Source organism: Lissotriton vulgaris, chromosome 1_1 (assembly GCF_964263255.1).
Source record: "Lissotriton vulgaris chromosome 1_1, aLisVul1.2, whole genome shotgun sequence".
Classification (NCBI taxonomy): domain Eukaryota; kingdom Metazoa; phylum Chordata; class Amphibia; order Caudata; family Salamandridae; genus Lissotriton; species Lissotriton vulgaris.
Window position 1 is genome coordinate 30588580 of NC_141685.1, and position 16460 is coordinate 30605039.

Below are 16460 nucleotides of genomic sequence, written 5' to 3' on the forward strand. Positions count from 1 at the left end.
GTTACAATAGTCAAGTCTGCATAGCACGGTGCTCCTTTCCACCAGTGGACTTGACTCCAATGGTAGTAGTGGGAGTATTTTACATAGTAGACGGATTAAGGAGAAGCATACATTGGCAGTTTTGCTTGCGTAAGACTCCAACTGGAGGTTATCGTCAATCAAAACCCCCAGGTTGCATACCTTCTTCACCTGCACTATTGGTTTCTCCTCCGGAGAGAGTTTAAAATCACACGGTAGGGGTTTAGGGATCCTCCCAGAAGAGCAGTACAGCACTTCAGTTTTTCCGCTGTTAAACTGGAGAGAATTTCCCCTAAGCCAGCCCGCCGTGCAGTGACATAAAATAAGGGCATTCCCGTTGTCGGCTCGCATACACAGGTTGTCCATCATAGTGACGAGCGCTGACTCCGTACTATGTCTCGGACGAAACCCAAACTGGTCTCTATCCAGCAGGAGATTATCCTCCAAAAAACCCGACAGTGTCCTACTGACTACCTTCTCCAGGATCTTAACCGGGTAAGGTAGGGGGGAAATTGGTCTAAAGCTGGTGAGGTTGGATGGATATAGTGTAAGTTTTTTTGTCAGTGGTGTTACCATCGCCTGTTCCCCTTCTAAAGAGAATGCTAACTGGGCATCGTCAGCATAGTTACCTAAGCTGACCCCAAAAGACTTGATAATAGGGAGGAGGGGCTGCAAATATACATTAAAAAGGATGGGACCAATCGCAGAGCCCTGCGGGACCCCATGTATTACTGAGGCTTTAGCGGGGGGAAATGGTGCCAGAGTCACTTCCTGCTGTCTCCCCACCAATTAGGACTGGAGACACTGTAATGCTCATCCTTTCACTCCTATTCTCCTAAGCCTTTCCACTAGGATGGTATGATTCACCGTGTCGAATGCTGCCGACATATCGAGAAGCACTAAAATAGTGGCATTCCCGTTGTCGGCTCGCATACACAGGTTGTCCATCATAGTGACGAGCGCTGACTCCGTACTATGTCTCGGACGAAACCCAAATTGGTCTCTATCCAGCAGGAGATTATCCTCCAAAAAACCCGACAGTGTCCTACTGACTACCTTCTCCAGGATCTTAACCGGGTAAGGTAGGGGGGAAATTGGTCTAAAGCTGGTGAGGTTGGATGGATATAGTGTAAGTTTTTTTGTCAGTGGTGTTACCATTGCCTGTTTCCAGCTTTCCAGGACAGTGTCTTCCATCAATGATTGGTTGCAGATCTGTCTCAGCCAAGGGAAGGTTTCTTTACCAAACGTCTTCCAAACTTTATGAGGAAGGGGGTCAAGAGTAGACCCTGATGTAACACTGTAAGCTAGACCGTTAAATACATCGGTGGTGAGGACCGGAAAGCTATCCAGAACCGACGACTGAGGTAGGTCGGCCTTCGGCAGTTGTTCTACCTCATCTACGCCCTCACTATTAGGAATGAATGTATCAAGGATTTTGGAAATGTTGTCCTGGAATTAAAGGGAGATATCATCAAATAGTTTTTGCGATGCTGCGACCTTATTCTTTAGGCATGTGCAGGAGGAAAGGTCCTTAATGATCTTGAACAGGGCTTTAGCACCATTCGGTGCTTGCGTGATGGAGCTAGCATAGAATTCTGCCTTAGTTTTAAGGATAAGTTCTTTATATCTCAATTGTATTGAGCTTAGATTTTTTTTGTCTTCAATCATTATAACCCCTTCTCCATTTCCTTTCTGCTTTCTTACGAAGTGTACGCAGCTGTTTCAAACCTTCATTATACCAGGGTGCAGACATTTTATTCCTGTTTTTTTTATTCCTTTACTGGAATTATCTGATCTCATACATCTGTATATGGCTGGTATATGTTTTATAGTTCTCTTCAACCGTCAATGAAGGTGAGAAATGATTACCATCCTTAATAGTTAGGCGGCAGCCACTCTTATCCAACTTTGCCCATTCCCTACCCCTCCTGTAGGTGCATTATTGGATATTTTTGGACTTGGAGCATGGTCACCTAACCTCAAATTGTATTAGATAGTGATCAGTCCACGGCTGTGGGGATACATCTAATATCTTAGAGATATTCTGATTTGAAAACAGTAAATCTAGCACATGTCCCCCCTGATGGGTGGGCTGTTCTACTAACTGTGGGAGATTGAGATTAGTGCAGGTATGCTTTAGGTCTCTCAGGTGAATACTAAGATTCCCATCTTCCCTAAGATTAAAATCCCCCAGTATAATCACTCTTGTGTGTGTCAGAGTTAGATTGGTGATAATATCTAAGAAAAGTTGGTATTGCATATTACTACCAGGAGGTCTGTAGCATAATAATCCTGTGAGTAGACTGCCGCTGGGTATCTGTAACGAGAAACTCATAGTTTCAATCCCCTCCACTTCGTCTATTGATAACATCGTGAAGTCCAGCTCCTCCTTGAAGATGACTCCCACTCCTCCCCCTCTACCTCGGGATCTGGGCTTATGCAGGATTGTATATCTATTAGGACATGAAAGCCCTATTTCCACCATTGACTCGGCAGTAATCCATGTCTCCGTTAAAAACAAAACCTCTAGTCCTCTATCTTCGCATACTAGAGATATCCACCCAAGATGGCGCTACTACAATCGGGTCCGGTTCCAAAAATGGTCTTTGCCCCGCCCAAGCAGCGAGTGAGTAGTATCCATTTTTATAGTGCAAGTATGTGGTTAGGCTAAAATTCAGAATTTCATCAATTGAGATTTTTAAAAGAGTTAGCAACTCACGACAATTTTATTAAAAAGAGTGCTCTCCAATAAGAGCCGTTTCTCACCCTTCAATCGTGGCGAGAGTTAGTCCCTCAGTCTAGGCTGGATTACTGCAACTCCCTGTACCTGGGAGCGCCACAATACATTGTGCAGAGGTTGCAGAGAGTCCAGTCTGTGGCAGCAAAGCTGGTGTTAAACAGACAGGGAAGGACCTCTACAACACTGGCCTTGAGAGATCTTCATTGGCTCCCTATCAAGGAGAGAATTTGTTTTAAATCCCTCTGCATTGCATACAGAGCAGCACATGGTCAGGGTCCTGTCCCCCTGCAGTAGATGTTTACCTGGTATAATCCTGGGAGGCGGCTCCGCTCTTCAAATGTAAATCTGATAAGAACTGCCAGATTTAAGAGGTCTCGGATGGGGTGACAGAGCCTTTGGTTTGACTGCCTCGCGTGTATGGAATGAGTTACCTCTGGACCTTAGACAGGCCAGCTCCCTGACATGCTTTAGGAAGAGCCTGAAAACCTGGCTATTTCCAAAGGGTGATCTTTAGATCATCTCACTGACAACTGAGTCTGCTTTGTGGTGTCTATTAGACAATCCAAGCGCCAGGATACCCATAGGGTGGCAGTTTTGTGCTATATAAGTGTGTAATTCAATTCAATGAATGGGGCTTTGTGCAAAGAATGGAGGAACAAGATCAAGAGGAATCTTCTCTAGGGATAATATTTCAGGAGATTAGAAAAGTGAAAGAGGAAGAGGTGGGTTTACAGAAGAAGGCAGTGGCCAGTAGGCCCATTTGGGGTGAGCAGAATGGCAAGGAGTGAGGCAGAGCTTCACAATGTTGAGACACGAGTTGATGATCTGGAGCAGAGGGTAAGAGATACCCTGGAGGCGCTTTGTTACCTCTTGAAACAAAAAGAACAACGATTGGAACAACAAGAAGATGCCATAAAAAGAATGAGGAGAACAACAAATTGATATTTTGTTATGTTATGTTAAGACTTTTTGTAAAGCACTCTATCACCTGGGCAGGAATTCTGTTGACGGGGGAGCATACTAGGCTGAGCCTAGAATTAGCCTAGTTGAAGAGCCGTGTCCTAAGCTCTGTGCAGAACTCAAGAATTGAAGAGGCTGTTCTGATGTGCAGAGGCAGATCGTTCCAGGCTTTAGGAGGGATGTAGAGGAAGGCATGACCACCGGTTCTGGTTCTGCGTATGCGTGGGGTGTATGCAAACAGGCATCCGGCTGGGTGGAGGTGTCTAGTGCATTTGTGAAATCTGACGCAGTTGTTGAGGTAAGCAGGCCCATATTGTGTAGTGTTTTGAATGTGTTTGTGATGAGTTTGAACATAGCTTGTTTGTGAATGTGAATCCTTTGGAGCTCCCTGGGGTGCAGAGGGATGTGTATGCAGGAGTGTGAACACGTCTGCTGGGTTTTGTATGGTTTGGAGTCGTCTAGTTAAATGCATACAGGACATTCTGTAATCCAGTTGGCCCATGATAAGGGCTTGAATGACGGTTCAGTGGTTGCTGGTGGGGAACTATTTGAAGCTCTTCTACAGCATCTTCAGGGTGTGAAAGCAGGAGGTGGTCATAGTGGGCTGATGGTCGATAACTAAAAAGAGGTTCTTGGCGTGGGTGAAGTGGGTGGGTCGGCCAGCAGGTGGAGTCCCATGGTGAGGAGCATCTGCTGCCAATTGCAACTTCGGTCTTGTCAGTGTTTAGTTTGAGAGAGTATGTTCTCATCTAATCGTAGACTTTGGTCATGCAGTCGGGATACTTGGTCCGAGTGTTTGGCATTTTTCCAGTATCAGCTTTGTGTCATCAGCATAAGATAACATTAAAGCAACAGTGGTCCCTTACAAGCGTGGGAATATAGTTAATAAATATAGACAAAATCTTATCTATATTGAAGTGACATGCCCTGCCGGGTAGAGGTCAAATATTTACTTTTTAAACAATGTCAGGCAGTTTATACATACAATGTACAAGGCGGGGCACAAGCCTGTACCTAGCTTAACACACAATGAAAAGAAGGGGAAAAAAGGAACAACTCAAGAAACAAACAAAAACAAAGGGCTTTTAGGCAAGGGATTCACGCTCTGTTATCTCGTTCTTTGTACAATTATAAGATATAGAGCATACCATTACTAGCACCTTTACAATTATTTGGAAGGCAATAACGTTTTTCATTTGTATAAGGTGCATACATATGTCGACGGCGTTTCGATCCGTTTAACAAATCATTCGGATCATCATCAGGACATTTGATAAATGCCTATCAGTTGGAAGCCTCAGTTGCCTACGGAGAGAGGGGGAGAAGGAAAATATAGGGAGAGTAATTAAAGACAAACTTTTAAGATAATAGAACCTATACAACAGGGGCAGTGAGGTGAGGAGTAGCGACGCTTGGTGATGAGTCATCCTTGTATCTGGGAAACAAATGAGTCATGCGAGTGGAACCTAGGTTGGTCCTGTGGAGAATACGAGCTATGGTGAAGAGTAGAGTGAAGCTGAAATAAGGTGGATATAGTTGCGGGTGAATCGACGGATACTGTGACAAAGTGCCCATACACGGTGCTGACGTTGGTGAATTAACGTGGGCCGGAGCATTAAGGAATGGCAACATAGTAAGGTGAATAGTCGCAGTGGACGATTTGCGGGCGATGGTGCCATGAGAATGCCAGATACTGTGAAGCGGTATGCATCTGGTATTTACACGGGTGAGTAATTCTGGTGAGGGAGGCGGACGGGGGCACTAAGATAGGTCAGGCTTACCGTTTGCAAGCTGGTGGGATACTAGGTATTAAGGGTGGCTGCGAATGCAGCAGGAAAGTTCAGTTGAATTAGTTGAACCTGAAAAAAACATTCAAAATCAGGGCGGTGCACACGTGAACGATGTAGCAGGGCCATGCAAGTAACCCGGTTGGGGGGCTTACCGAATCAAGGTTCCGGATGGGAGCGTCAGGATGCTAACTGCATCGACTCCTGAGGTAACGCGCAGTTGTGCATTGGGGTTCGAGAAGCCCCAGCCACGATCACCCTTTGCACTGAAGCTCAGAGCCCCACACTCGACGAGTGTCCTGCAGCGCGACGTGTCTTCGCAGTTCCTTGCCCGTTGACTAGTGAGCCCCCTGAAGACCTCCTTTTGAATCTAACTTGCTTTCCTGGTTGCTCCAGGCTTGCTCCAGCTTCCCTACAAAGGAGAAGCGCCACAGACCTTGCTGGTCTGTAAAGAAGTCAATCTCGACTTCCTGCATGGATTGCATTTGCCAAGGCTTGTTGAGTCCAATCCGGATACCGATACCGCAGTCAACTAGATCCTTTGTGCGACAGCTCGAATCCTGCGCCTGGTCATCATCGATGCCTCCTGGACCCCGTGGCTGAAGAGACAAACTTTACTTCCTCACCTGAAATCACCCGACTTTGGCTGGCAGCTTCCCATCGCCATCCTGGTCACTGGCAAGTGACCCAGACTCTGTCCCTTCTGCTTTCAGGTTCTTCAGATCTTTGATCCGCCCTTGGATACACCCGGACACTTTTCCTCTGGTCGCCTGCAGAACTTCTTTGCTGCTCTCCATTGAAAACGACGACGAAACCCGACACCGAACGGCACCTATGGGTGAGGTAACATGAGTACTCCGGTGCTCCCGTGGGTCTTGACTCTCGAAGTGTCCTAGTTTAAAAGGGTTCCATCGTAGTCCATCCGGAAGTTTCCTTAAGTTGTACTTTTGTAACTTCTTCATTTCCCATAGAAAGTCAATGGTAATCCGCGGCTGTGTTCAGACACTGCACGCGTCTCCCTTGGGCCTCCTATTTATTTGATATATTTGATATTTATGTGTATTTATAAAGCGCAGGCGTTCGCTCCCAAGGGAGCATCATGGCGCTAAGCAAACTGCAGTGGATAACTGAAAAAGTGAGATGTGAAGGAAGATTGAAACTAGATGGCAGCCAATACAGAGGTGTCTAATTGTTGATAGACCCATGTCTTGAGGAGCTTTCTGAAACTGTTCTCATTTTCAATAAGTCTAAGGTTGACTGGCAGGTTGTTCCAGGCTTTGGCTGCCAGAACAGTGAAAGATTTCCCACCTTTAGTCTTGTATTTGAATCTGGGGATTGTGACAAGATTTGTCCCAGAGGATCTCAAGCAACGCGGGGGATTATAGCGCGTAAAACGATTTGCAAAGTAGTGGGGCCCTGTGTTTTGCATAGATTTGAAAACTGTAAGGAGCAGTTTAAAGAGGATTCTTTTATGCAACGGTAACCAGTGCAGAGATTTTAGTGCTGCTGACGCTGATGACCTTCTGGGGAGTTGTAAAACCAGTCTGGCCGCTGCATGTTGTATACTTTGCAGCTTTCGGAGGGTGGATTTTTTCACTCCGGCCATTAAACCATTGCAGTAATCAAGTCGGGAGAGAATTAGGGCTACCGCGACTGACTTTCGGGCTGCAATGGGAAGGAAATCAAAGAACTTCTTCAGGGATTTTATTAGTCCAAAACAGCGGCCGGCAGTAATCCTAACGTGGTCATCAAAAGAGAGGAATGAATCGAATTGCACGCCTAGGTTCCGAGCTGATGATACTGCACTGGGAGGGGCCTCTGATCCTGAGGGCCACCAGTCTTTCGGACAGAAAGACAGATTTTTACCCAGTGGAATGATTTCTGTCTTGGCACTATTGCATCTTAAGTGGTTTGTATTTAGCCATTTGAATACATCAGAGAGACAGTTTTTGAACCGTAAATCTGCGTCCGTCCACTGTTTATCAATAGTGATGACCAATTGAGTGTCGTCAGCATATGACGTGACGAGAATCCCATGTGATTCTATCACAGCGAGGAGGGGTGCCATGTAGATGTTAAAAAAGAGAGGACTTAATATAGACCCCTGGGGCACTCCTACTTCCTATCCTTTGGTTGTTCAGAGTAGCCCCAGCGATTCCACAGGCCCCAGGCCTGCTTTCTATCCCAGACGTGGTTCTTATACCACTATTTTAGTATATGGTTTGTGAGGCCCCTAGGGCAAAATGTATACTGTGCAACTTATCGTATGCTAATTGGGATTCTTGTAATGTACTTTGACCTCTGACCTCATAAAGGGTGCAGAGGGGTTGTGTTTAGACTAAATACATATATATTTGATATATACCTTGTGTGGTGTACTTTCATTTGATACTCAAGAGATTATAAATGGTAAAACAACTCGCTTAACTCGCCTACAGAAGTCTTAGGCTGATGACTGCTGGCCCATGCTACCACTTGGATAGCATTCTATAAGGTTGACTTTACAACCACCATCAATAAGGGTTGATTAGACTGGTGCAAGGTGCCCACTAGAACTAGTGGACATCATATGCCAGGGTAACTTCTCACAGGAGGGTCTGCCACGATTATTCTGCTGGACCTAAGCTTGGCCTCCGATACCATCAACCACACCCTGCTAAAAAATAGATTAAAGGGAATAGGTATCCAGGACAGAGCCTTGAAATGAAATGAAATGAGGGTATTTATAGAGCGTGTGTCTGCCGTGGTGTCTTAGCGCTTAACTATCAAAAATACAGAGTAAGGAGAAATGCAGCTGGTTATGTACAGCTAAAACAGCCAGGTTTTGAGATCCCTCCTAAACTGAAGTAGATTATTTTGGGTTCTATGATGCAGGGGCATAGAGTTCCATAACTTCGGAGCTAAAAATCGGAACCTTATACCGCCCCACTTCAGCGTCTTTATCCTTGGAACTAAAAGTAAGGATGCAGAGGCAACGCAGAGAACTCTCTGTGGAGCGTAACACTCAACATACTGTCTAATCTGTCCTGGTCCTTTTTCATGCAATGTCTTATGTAAGATACACAAGGACTTAAATTGGATCCTTGCTAAGATGGGGAGCCAGTGCAGCTGTTCTTGAATTACATGACTAATAGAGCTGAATTTGGGTAGATTTAGTAGTAGTCGCGCAGCTGCATTCTGTAGGGTCTGCAGTTTGTGTCACACTTTTTTTGCTCCAAGGTAGAGTCAGTTACAGTAATCTATTTTTGACAAAATCAGAGCTGTGACTACCCTTTTCCTGAGGTGCATAGGAATGAAAGGTAGGATTTTCCTAAGAATTTTTAGGGTATAGAAATAGGAAGAGGTAATGCTGTTGACCTGGTCTGATAGGGAAAGACAATCGTCAATTAGGACTTCGAGGTTTTTTACCTTTTTTATGGGTTGAGGGCAAGATCCTGCTGTATCAGGCCACCAAGCGGAGTTCCAAAGAGAAGAGTCCCTGCCAAACGTTACTAACTCCATCTTCCCGGTGTTCAACTTTAAGCAATTGCTTTGCTTCCAATTGATAATATGGCTCATGCATGAGTTAAAACGTGCTGATATAGCAGTCAGTGAGATGACAATGTGCGTGTCGTCAGCGTAGCATATGTCTATAAAGCTAAAGGAGCGAATACGCTTTGCCAGTGGGGCTACATATATGTTAAACAGGGTGGGCCAGAGTGGCGAGCCCTGAAGTACCCCACATGGTATAAAAAAGGAGGGGCCACTCAATTTGAAAGCCACTCGAGTGATGAGAAGACGCCGAACGAGTATTCGCCACGGCAACCTTATTGAAGGGAGATAGGACTTCGCCCACCGAAGGGGGCACAGTTCCTTTGGTTTTACTCTCGGCTGGTAGGAGAGGTTAAGCCACGCAAAGGCATTGGCAGCACAGCGTCTTTAGCAGTGGCTTTCAAATTGAGTGGCCCTGAGGAAATTGCCTGATTTATACCACGGCAATGAAACATGTCGGCTGTAAGTGGGGTGTGAAGTGATAGGTAGTCTTCACACTCTCCTTTTTTAATTTAAGTGTTTTACTGTTTGCAACAGAGAAAGGAACAGAAGTAAAGTTTGAAGTCCTAGTTGCACAGTATCTTATATGTTTAAATGTTTAATGTTGTTAGTTTTTGTTACATATAAGTTGTGTCCACTGCATCACGCACTGTCTTTACACTTTGGGTTTGAGGCACGTTTCCGTTAAAGCTTGATGGCACCAATGATGATAACAGGGCCATCCTGGTGAGTACCAACCAGGGGTCCCATTGGTGGTGCGCCCGTGAGGTGCCATCTCGCTATTCACACATTTTTTGTCCGTTCAAGGTGTATGTGAGTCTTGTGTTGTCTTGTACTGTCGAGATCAGAGCGAGGCTGCTTTTTATTCAAGCAATAGATTAAGAGATCATGAGTATCCCTAGATGAAGGAACTCCCTGGTGTGATCTACAAACAACCAGTGATCTCTAGATATCTTTAAAAATATTGCAGTGAGAACTAGGACTTGTTTTGTTTGATGTGTCTCCTGGGTCCCTGATACCTCTCTCTTGGGCCATGGGTGTGTCAACAGGGTCACCGGTGTGTCTCCTGGGTCACAGGTGCCTCTCCTGGGTCACAGGTGCCTTTCCTGGGTGCCTCTCCTGGGCCCTGGGTGTCTCTCCTGGGGCACGAGTACCTCTCCTGGGTCCCTGATGCCTCTCTCTTAGGTCATGGGTGTGTTTCCTGGGTTACAGGTGTGTCTCCTGGGTCCCGGGTGTGTCTCTTGGGTCACAGGCGCCTTTCCTGGGTGCCTCTCCTGGGGCCCTGAGTGCCTCTCCTGGGCCCCGGTTATCTCTCCAGGGTCATGGGTGTCTCTCTCCTGAGTTGCAGGTGCCTCTGTCCTGGGTCACTGGTGCCTCTCCTGCAGTGCTTAATTTTCACCAGTGGTTTCCGTGCTCGCATGGGTGCCTCTCTTGGGTCTAGGGTGCCTCTCTTGGGTCTCGGATGCCTCTCCTGGGTCCCGGGTGCCTCTCCTGGGTGCTTCTCCTGGGTCCCGGGTGCCTCTCTTGGGTCTCTGGTGTCTCACCTGGGTCCCTGATACCACTCTCTTGGGCCATGGGTGTGTCTTCTGGGTCCCGGGTGTGTCTCCTGGGTCCCTGATGCCGCTCTCTTGGGCCATGGGTGTGTCTCCTGGGTCCAGGGTGTGTCTCCTGGGTCCCTGATACCTCTCTCTTGGGCCATGGGGGTGACTCCTGGGTCCCGGGTGTGTCTCCTGGGTTACGGGTGTGTCTCCTGGGTTACAGGTGTGTCTCCTGGGTCCCTGGTGTGTCTCTTGGGTCACTGGGGCCTTTCCTTGGTGCCTCTCCTGGGGCCCTGAGTGCCTCTCCTGGGCCCCGGTTATCTCTCCAGGGTCATGGGTGTCTCTCTCCTGAGTTGCAGGTGCCTCTGTCCTGGGTCACTGGTGCCTCTCCTGCAGTGCTTAATTTTCACCAGTGGTTTCCGTGCTCACTACAGGCACTTAATTGTCAACACCGGCGCTTGTGACATTCAGCCACAAGGTGGCATTGTCTAGCTAATTTACAGATGACCACAACCACACTCAATTATTAATGCAATATACATTAAAAAAAGACTTGCCTGGCGCCCAAAACATTCATATACCTTCACGGGACTGGAATAATCCGAATTGTCACACTTGTAGGAGTGTGATGGTTAGTCGTTGTGTGGTAATTATCATAAGCAGTGGCAATGTATAGTGCAACCCGCAGTGCCCTCCTGACCAGAACCCTAGCACTTTTTTTTTTTAATTAAGCACTGTCTCCTGGGTCACGGTTGTGTCTTTCCCGGTCACTGGTGCCTCTCCTGGGTCCCGGGTGCTTCTCCTGGGCCCCGGATGAAGGCAGCTGGCCCCTACCTGCAGACAATGAGAGGGCCCCGGCTCGGGCCCCCCGCGTTATCAGTAAAAAGGAGAGACAGGGAAGGCTGCAAAGTCAGGATGTCCAGGGGCCCCAGAGTGAGCAGCAGGGACCCCAGATTGAGCAGCAGGAACCCCATAGTGAGCAGCAGGGGCCCCAGAGTGAGCAGCAGGGGCCCAAGAGTGAGCAGCGGGAGGGGGCCGAAGTGAGCAGCGGGGGGCCCCAGAGTGAGCAGCAGGGGGCCCCAGAGTGAGCAGCAGGGACCCCAGAGTGAGCAGCAGGGGCCCCAGAGTGATCAGTAGGGCAGTCCTGCCAAGCGTCACGCAACGGGTGTGACACTCACGCATTTCAGTGCGGGGATCCGCATCACCGCACTGAAATGCATTGTCACGCATTTTGCCACCAGTGCCAGGCGCGCCACCAGCGGCGCCTGTGCCAGCGCTCTGACTGCTGCTCGAGACGTGCTGTGCTGCCTGATCCCGAGTTCCTAAATAGTTAACTGCTCTCATCCTTTCGGAGTGGCTGGGAGCGCTACAATGTATCTGCACTCTGCCCTCGAAACTGAATGCGGCGCCGGAGGCTCGGGGTTTACTCATCTGACACTGCAGGGGGAGGGAGGGCCGCCCTCTCTTAGTAGACTCGATAGCACTGCTATCAATCACCGTTGTGGCATCATGGGGGCCGGGATTTTAATTCGGATGTGCCGTCACGACTGGAAGAGGAAGTAGGCTGGCAAAAGTGGCGGGGAATCCGAGTGAGCAGCAGGCAGCACGAGAGACAGACTCGAGTCTCATGGCCGCCCGCCGCCATGCAAAAGGGGGAAAGAATCGATTAATTTGCGGTGGGCAGCTGCACCGCAACACTGCTGTCTGCCCAGCCTCACCTTGATGACCTGGCCACAGCCGAGCCGGCGACAGTCAGCTGAGCTTTGATCAAAGGCCTATGAGCGGCCGCGCCCGGGGGGCCCAGAGGACTCGACTCGAGTGGTGAGCAGCTGCCTCAGCCTGTGGCAGAGTGCACATCGTGGCTGGGCAGTGAGTGCAGTAAGTGACCTGGTCGGGCCCTCAGCCTGCGCATAAAATGTAATATTATTATTTACCGCTCGGCCGCCGAAGTGGTTGGCTGGGACGAGACCGTAACGGAAAACATCATCCATTGAGTCACCTGCAGTGAGTCGCTGTGACTGTCACTAGTAACTACAGCTGTACACTCTGTACCGTCTGGAGGCCTCTGTTTGCACGTTGTTTATCTTAGCATGGCAACCGATGGGTGATGAATTTATCTTTTACTCGTGGTGCCATAAATGGTGCTCTCCAACTGTCTCATTCAAACAAGGCACTTTCCTCCTCCATGCGTTCTTTTGCGTGAGCTAACATCCAACGCGCTTTCTAAATGCATTTTTGCAGAATTTAATACGAAGTGTAGAGGTAAGGTCCGAAATTATTCTAGATTAGGCACATTGTGACAAGTACTTATAAACTTAGACCAGATCCTTAATGAACCCATGGGCTGTATTCTGAGATTTTAATGAAATTGTAAGGCCTGTGTACCAGTGACACCCAAAGCTGCAGAAGAAGCATTCTTATTTGTTTAGGCCCCGCCTGCAGAGTAAGGTGAAAAGCAGTACACATGAAGGGTTTTGCTTATTTTAAAATGCACCCAGTGACGCAGAGCACTGAAGTGCCCTCTTTCTGAGGGCACAGACCGGTGTGGGACTGAGTAGCGCCCCCCGAAGACAGTCTCAGCAAAGGGCCCGCGCATCAGGCATCGTGATCCTCCAGATGATTGTGGGAGAGTCTGGAGACCCGAGCCGTGCGGCTCACTGCCGGCTGTGTGACAGTGAGACAGAGAGATAGAACAAGTAGGTAATAAATGGTCAGGCAGCCGCCACTGTACGTTGTAGTCATGTGTTGCGAAGTTGTAGTCTTACTTCTGTGAAGATGAGCTGGCAGGGTCAGAGGCATCCTGATCATGCGGTCGGCCAGTCACCACAGAGAGAGGGGAGCAGGCCAGCATCGCGTGAAATCATTAAATGCAGCTGTTCTCGAGCTGTCCTCCCCTGAATTCATTTCAAATAAGAGTATGCCTAGCCCTGGAGTCAGTGAAGGGCATAAAAGAAGAGTTATTGTGCTAATAAACTAACTTGCAAATCTGTGCTCGGCTTCCCTTGCGACCTCCTACAAGTTCCACGCCCACAAGAGTCACACCTACACTTGCAGCCACACACAGACTTGCACATAAGGTGGGCAGTCAGTGACACGCAGACACACACAACATTTACGGCACAACAGTTTTCTCAGACCGGTGGGCTGATGTAACATGATTTCGCTGTGCTGGCTAAACGTTCACTTGACACAGTTTTACTAAAGCCACTATACATGATCCATCATTAACCTTCTGCACAGCGCCACCGTTGGATAGTTTTCTCTTGAAACTGGCAAATGCGTGTATTCTTAAAAGAAACTTTCAGATTTCGTTTTCCATGTTAATCATTACCATTTTAAAATACGTATGTTGTAACCTGTTACAGTTTATCCGTGGTGCTGGACCAGATGTTGCTTTCATGAAAGTGGCACAGGGATTCCGAGTTTTTTTGGTGGCTGCTCTCTGAGATTACCACGCATTGTCATTGATTAACTGTTATGGCTTAACAAACCATTTGTTTTAACTGAAATGTATACTAGACTTCACATTCAACTTTATTAAACTATAGTCATGCTCCCAAACATATATTTTATTGGTTATTATGATGCCAAATATATCTGCCACATGACCCTGTTGGTAAAAGAAAGCAGGTCGGTGATCTTGTTTAGGCACTTTAGGAACATTGGGCAGTTTTGAGGCAGTTTTCATACCACAACATGGGCATTCATGCACCACTAAAAGTGCTACACTTAAGACATTTATATGTAACATGTCAGAAGACTCAATATATGGCTATGTCACACATAGGCAGTCTCAAAATTTGACAGCTATGTATTAGGTCAGTGCAAATACTCCAGATAGTTTACACAAGAGGCATGTTATTCTTCCAAAATGCTGGGGGTTAACTTGTTTCACAGTAAGAATGAATATTATGTATGTGTGTGAATGATGTGTGGTGATTTCTGTCTGCGCCAGAGTCCAAAAGCCAAGCTGTCAATATACAATGAAGTACGATATGGCGCTGCTCAACTTCAATGCAATCGCTGCAAACGTTTTGTGCCTAACCAGATAGAAACATAATACAGTACAGGTTGGCACAGTGGTAAACAGTATTATAGTGCTATGGGGTCCCAGTCTGCTACAGAAAGCACTGTGAATATGCTATGCTATAAACTTTGCTTTTTAGGCTATTTCACAGTCATGAATGATCAGATCTATAAGATTCACTTCTGAGCAGCACCCCCCCCCCCCCCCCCCACCCCCCGTTACTGAGAACTTCAGTCACGCAGTCTATCTCTGGTTATTGTGCTTCCATTTCTGGTGCTTTGGAGTGGTTTTAAGATCTTCTTAGAGTTTCTCATTGCTCAAATGGCTGTCATTTCTGATATTTATGTGTTTCCCTCATCTTCATTGCTTGATTTTGCTCGCGAGAAAGTGTCACTCATAGTCATTGAAATGTCACTCATAATTACACTGAAATTATGAGAGTGTCACACATAGCAATCTGAAACCTTGGCAGCTATGGAAATGTCACTCACAATTACACTAAAATTATGAAAATGTCACACATAGCAAACCTGCAGAGAATCCCTCTAGGATTATTCAGTCTATTTCTACAAACACAGCAGAAGGTGCAGACAATCTCCTACCTGAGCAGAGACCTGCGCAGATATGTCCAGGTTCTCTCCTCTCCCTGGGGCTGGGGGGGGGGGGGGGGGGGGGGCAGATCTGGTGTCTTGGGAGGCGGGTCTGTGAAGGTCGAAAGATGAAGGTAACTGCTCACCAGACACGGCTCCTTCCTCCTTTGCAGCAGGCTGAACACACCGGGAGAGGCCGGAAGTGATGTCAGCACCGCTGCTGGTGTTGTCTCTGCCGCCGCTGACCCGGAAGAGGAAACCCTTCTCCCTTTCATCCAATGTGCAGCTCAGTGGGTTTCATCAGCAGGCAAGGAGCACCCTCTAGTGGCCACTGACGGAACCACCGCCTCCAGCAGTGAATACATTTCACACAAACAAGCATGTATACCTGTAAAGACCTGGGACTTCAGATGTAAGGCCGTGCAGCAGTATGAGCCACCTGAGGCCTACCAAGCCACTACTCACGTAAATCACAGACCCGTCCAAAGTCAGGCATGGCGGGGCCTCAGAGACAGACAGGGTTGAGAGCGGGAACCCTGGGGAACCGAACCACGACCGACCAGAAGCACGCGCAAGTCTAGAACCCACTCTACCCCATGACAGAGAACTCGTATAGCGGTTATGCCGTGATACTGCTCTCATCGATCATCTTCGCCGTGGGCCTCATCGGCAACCTGTCCATCATGTGCATCATGTGGCATAACTAGTCTGGGTGCACTGCTGACCAGACCGTCACGGACCGGGAAGAGACAGCAGTCTGAACTCGTCTAGTCCAAGTAAGTGTTACTTAAGTTACATCAGCCCAACGGGCAAAGTGCTGCGCGTCAGGCAGAGCCGTGACTGACTTAGAACTGTACAGTCAGTTTATTATTGTACTTTTGTGTCAGTACAGCCTCGGAGCGGCACGAGTCTGTCTGATCATCAACAGAAAAAATTATTTCACAAACAATAGCATCTGGAGGCAGTTACGTGATTGCTGTTTAAACGCTGCCGCTGGCCCTCCGCATCCAGCACGCTCCCTCCTCACTTACTCTACTTAGACACTTACACACAGTCACACAGCAGAGATGCTTCCGACTCCCCCCCTTGGCCTCCCAGTCGTAAATAACAATCGCATAAACTAACTTTGCCCGTCTGTGATTTAAAGCGTCAGGAAATCCCTCAGCCCACCTGACCAATTTGCTAAAATCCCTTACTTAGCATTTACTTCATGCCAATGTCATTTTTGGTAAAGCCTCATGTTAGCCACAATTTCGTACCTTGACAATT